Genomic DNA, 5,166 nt, shown 5'->3' on the forward strand with positions numbered 1-5,166 from the left:
TCGTGGGCTGCTGGGATGACAGGTGTGCACCACCGTGCCTGGCAATTTGCCAATAGTTTTTATTTTGTTGGGGGCATTATCTCTTTCCTTTAGGTTTTTAGTGGAACGAGGCTATGGGTTTCCGTTGGTTTTGTTAATGTACAGTGGCAAGACAAGGGCTTTCTTTTCTCAGAGTGTTTCCATGAGTAAGCAAGCAGAGGGAGAAACGGGTGGGTACTTCCCCAGGCAGGCCTCCCGCCCAGCAGCCTTTGCTCTGGAGGTCTTGGGGTTCTGCCAGGGTCCCCTCAGACCTGATGAGCCTGACAGCTCCCTGCTCTTCCTCTTTCCCAGGGCGACAGTGCTCCCTCCTAACCTCAGGGTCTGCTTCCCAGAGCCGGCGCCCCAGTACCTGCGCCACCCTTGCCAGCTTCGAAGCCAGCTAGACTGCCAAGTAGAATTTAGGCTTCCTGGAAGTCATGGGTCACCAATAAAACCCTCCAGGTCTGCTTGGGTTGGATTTTCTTTCTTTTTTCTTTGCAGAAAGGGAATTGAACCCATGGTGCTCTACCACTGAGCTATACCCCAAGCCGTTTTATTTTCTATTTTTGAGACAGGGTCTGGCTAAACTTCCCAGGCTGGCCTTGAACTTGCGCTCCTCCTGCCCCAGCCTCTGAGCCGCTGGGATTATAGGCATGGCCACTGTGTCCTGCTGATGACTGTTTTCATATTTTTAAAGAATTTTAAAAAATCAAAAGAAGGGCAAGTTCCCCTGGAGTATGGCCACGCCCGCTTCCGAGATGCCAGGGGAGCCCAGTCGTGGACATGAAAACTAGCCAGGAGACCCTTCACTGACGAGGAGCTGGCCCCTTATCTACTGTGCCTGGACCTCCATCCCAAGAAGATGGCTGTTCTTCCTCCCCGGCAGCCTCCCTCCACGCCACCCTGGTGCCACGTTTAGGGGAGATCTGAGTTCCTGGAATTGGAAACCCCACGTCCACACACAGGTGAGTGGATCGAACACATCACGGTGCAGTCAGCAGGAGGGACTCCTCCTCATCTGTAAGGAGGGACCACTCAAGGCACGGCGGGTCTGCAGAGGGCCTTGCTCCATGGAGGGGCCGCAGGCAGGATCACCATGTCTGCCCAACAGCGTTCGCCTCACCTTCTGAGAAAGCAAAACTACAGCACCAGACAGCAATCCGTGGGCCCAGGCCTGGTGGGGAGCAGAGCTGGCCACTGAGGAGCATGGGGCATGGGAAATGTCACAGGGAAGAGATGGCAGCTGCGAAGATGTGTACTTTACATCTGAGACTCTGAAAATTAAAATCTGTGACGTTTACCACGTGTGACTTATAATTCAATACAGCTAACTTAAAAAAGCTTTTCAGAGAAAACTAATCTTTAGTGGGGAAAACGACCTGTGATGGAAGGAGGCAGGGTAGGCCCCCGGGAAGGGTTTGCAATCCTCAGTTTAACACACCCCGAGAGACTCAGCTAAAGTACTTCTAAGGTGTGTGCATTTCAGGACACAAAGGGAATTCACACCAGAGAGGACGCGCCCATCACTAACTCCAGGAATGGGACGGGAGGGCACCAAGTTCCCACTTTATTTTGAAATAGGAAAGAAGGACCCACGAATGGCTACCTGGGTAAGAGATGAGCAAACATGACCCGAGCTATGGCCACAGCTCTAATCCCAGCCAGGCTGGGCCACCTACTGAGCCCCTGTCATATAAAACAATAGGAAGTGCCTGGGGAAAGACAGGCAGGGGTGTCCTCCACAACAGGAAGGTAGTAGGCAGGCTTTGCCTGAGGTCAGCACTGACCTGAGTGGCTGTGGGCCCAGCCTGCAACCTGGACCCAGCCTCTGTATTTAAGCAGGCCTCACGTGTGGAGAACATCGTGGACACTTTCATCTGGGGCACAGACCTTCCCTTTTCAGAAGCCCCGGAGATGCCGGGGACCCTGCACTCCCCTCCCGCCTGGGAGCAGCATTGTCCTGGGCCAGGCGTCCAAAAGACCTCCTGACCTGCCACTGCAGGAGCTCCGAAGTGGTACCCTGGCAATGTAGAAACTTCTGGAACAATGCCTTGTGGGAAGAGCAGGGTCCTGATGTGTCTAGCCCCTGGAGAACCTCAGACACCAACTCTCATAGAAGGAGAAGGTGCATGAGGCCCAGTGGCCTGCCCAAGCCTCCCGGGTAGCTGATATGGCTCGACGCCCGGGACCTCCACCTCGGCTCGTGCTGCTCGGGAGGCACTGCTGGGAGGACTCCTGGGGTCCGTAAGCTGGTAACAGCCTCTTTCTGGGTCAGGCCCTGTTCTGTGGCTGGGTTCCTCAGTGACACAGAGCAGCACAGCCTTCCACCCTGGGGGACCGTGAAGTCCAAAGGAAGCGCCGTCCAGGGAGCTGTGTGTGAGGCCGTGACCTGCCCAGAGAGCTCGGCTCTGGCTCTGCTGCTGTTCCCAGCAGGTGGCTCTGTCCTCAGGACCACCCAGGCCTGCAGCTCAGGGCCAGACACCAACACGTTTCCCTCTCGTGCTCCTCAGGGGTGCCCTCAGCGGTTACCCCAGACAGATCATGTTAATTGCTTCCTCAACCTCTGTCTTCCTCCCCACGCCAAGTGGGTGTAGGAAGCGGATAGCGGGAGACAGACTGACCCCTGGATGAGAGGACCGCACAGGAAACCATATTTCCAGGCAGCATCCGGGCCATCTAGAACGTCCCCGACTCGTCCAGCACTGGCAGACGAGCCAGTTAACAGATAGGCCTCACTTGCCCTCGGGAGTCAGTGCATGGCCACCTGGGGACACATACCCAGACCCACTTAGTCAGCAGCAGGGCCTGCGGTCACGCACTGACCGCTCTGTAGGGGACTCTCAGCCCAGCTGTTCTGAGGGACCGTCTGAAGACAGTCTGAAGTCTTGCCCTTCCCCAAACAGCACCGAAGTCTGTCTGAGGCTGCCCAGGGACACGCAGGGTGCAGCAGGAGAAGCCCAGCTGCTTCTGCCTGAGAGGAAGTGAGGGTGCTCCATGGCCACAGAAACAGGCCAGAGAGGAGTGCAAAAGGGGCCTGTTCCTGGCACTGCCCAGCTGGCCGGGAGCAGGCTGGCTGGGAGCAGGCTGGCCGGGAGTAGGGCTAGAGGGTGGCCTTCAGGATAGGACTCAGGCCAGAGCTGGGCCCAGCCGATGCTGAAAATACCAAGAATAATAATAATAATGTCCCACCAGCTGCTGCCACTGCCCTTTGCCAGGAGACTGCCAGCGTCCAGGCCAGGCGGCCTGCCTCTAACTGCCCTTGCCCTGTGGTTTCCATATGGTTCCAGAGTCCCCCAGCGGTCCCTGGGTCGGGAGACTGGTCCCCCTGTGGCACTGCGGGCACTGAGAGGGTCCTCAGGAGTGGCTCAGCAGGAGGCCCATGCGGGGACCTGCTCTTGGCAGGGGGCTGAGCTGCCATCACACTGGAGCTGACTGGCTCCCTCCCGCTGCCTTCCTCCTGGCTTGCCACTACAGGGCGGCTCAAGGGCCCTCTCAGAGCTTATGCAGCGCTGCTGGACATTCAGCCTCCAAAGTCAATAGCTAAATAAACCTCTTTTCTTTCTAAAGTCGGCCTGCCTCAGATACTTCATTAAGCAAGCAAGGACAAAGTGACAGATGGGGTCCCTCCCAAGTTGGGGCCTTGGGCAGCGACTTGGTTCCTCAGCGGGGGGAGCCCTGGGTGTTAAGGTACCTGACCTGCCAGGAATGGGTCCACACAGTTGAGGGAAGCCCTTGCTTGGCCCTTGTGGTAAGAGGGCAGCCAGACCCAAGCTCTTGGCCTCTCTGTTAGCCTGGGCAGGACGAGAGGGTCCTGGGATCCTAGAGTCCCACGGAGAACCCACAGAGCTGGGGCTGGGTGTGGCTCCTCTACCCTGCAGAATGCCCCATCTGCAGAGCGGTATGAGCCTCCCTCCTGAGCCCAGACCTCCCTGCCTCCTCAGGGTCTCTCCTCCTGGTTCTCCTTGCACTTCTATCTCGGACCCTGTGCCTGCTTCCGGGAGGACCGTGGCCTTCCCAGCTGTGTCTGTGTCCACCGCTGGTTTGTGGGCAGGCCAAGGGGCGCTGGAGGAGAGTTCCCTTCACGGTTGGAGCATGGCACTAAGAGAAGGTCAAGCCCAGCTGGCCTCCTGGGGCACTCCTCCACGTCCCCGGTGAAAACATCTCTTCCTGGGCTTCAGTTTCTTGGCAGAAACCTCAGTGGTCCCTGGGCCCCAGGGAGGGGGCAGGTGCAAGGGATGCCTGGCTGTCCACTGACTGGTATGGACAGATGGAGGTTCATGGGCATCCCCTGAGCTGCTCCAGGGCCTCAGGCTGAGAGCACTCCTCTTCCTTTTCCTGGTGCTCCTAGGACAGGGGTCCTCACACAGGGCCCCACGACACTCAGGACCCTAGCCCACAGACACTGGAGAACCAGCCGTGTGTCCTCAATACCTTGCTAGGCTTTGGTCCTAGGATCAGCGCTACTGGGACGGGTTCTGGGGGAGTCTCAGAGCCCCTTCCCGACAGATGGGCTTCTCCAGTCTCTCTGTTACCACTCTCCGGCCACCTCACTCCCCATTCAGACACACACACACACACACACACACCACCCCCCGGCAGTGAGGCCACTAGGGTCCCACACAGCTGAGGCGCCTTCTGGGATCCTTGCCTCTGGCAGGGACTATCAAAGGGCACTGGCAGGGAGAAGCTCCTTCCACTCCTGGCCCCTGTCCAGCCGGGTCCAGCGCCAGTGTGGGGCTGCTGGGAGATGAGGTTCTGCAGGGTATTAGCAGCAGAGCTGCATTTAATAAAAGCCAAAGAGCTTCCAAATACGCATGTTGGAGGAAAAAGAGGCAGTTGGAGCTCAGTAGCCACACAGCAGAGCTGGGGCCCCAGGTCCTCAGGGTCGGAGACCTCTTGGCTTGGCTGGATCATGAATCCGTGGCACAGGCACTACTGGATCTGTTCTGGACCCTGGGGCTGCAAAGATGTGTGACCAGTGGTGGGAGATAAGCCCAGGGCTTCTCTCTGAAAACTCTCAGGAAACACCACCTCCCAGCAGCCTTGGTGGGACTCTGAGCCTCCATCCTCCCACACTTCCTTCCTCCTTCCTCCCCTCCTCCTCTCCCCCCTCCCCACCACACAATCACCAATCACACACCACAAACC

This window comes from Marmota marmota, unplaced genomic scaffold (assembly GCF_001458135.2).
Source record: "Marmota marmota marmota unplaced genomic scaffold, marMar, whole genome shotgun sequence".
Lineage (NCBI taxonomy): Eukaryota > Metazoa > Chordata > Mammalia > Rodentia > Sciuridae > Marmota > Marmota marmota.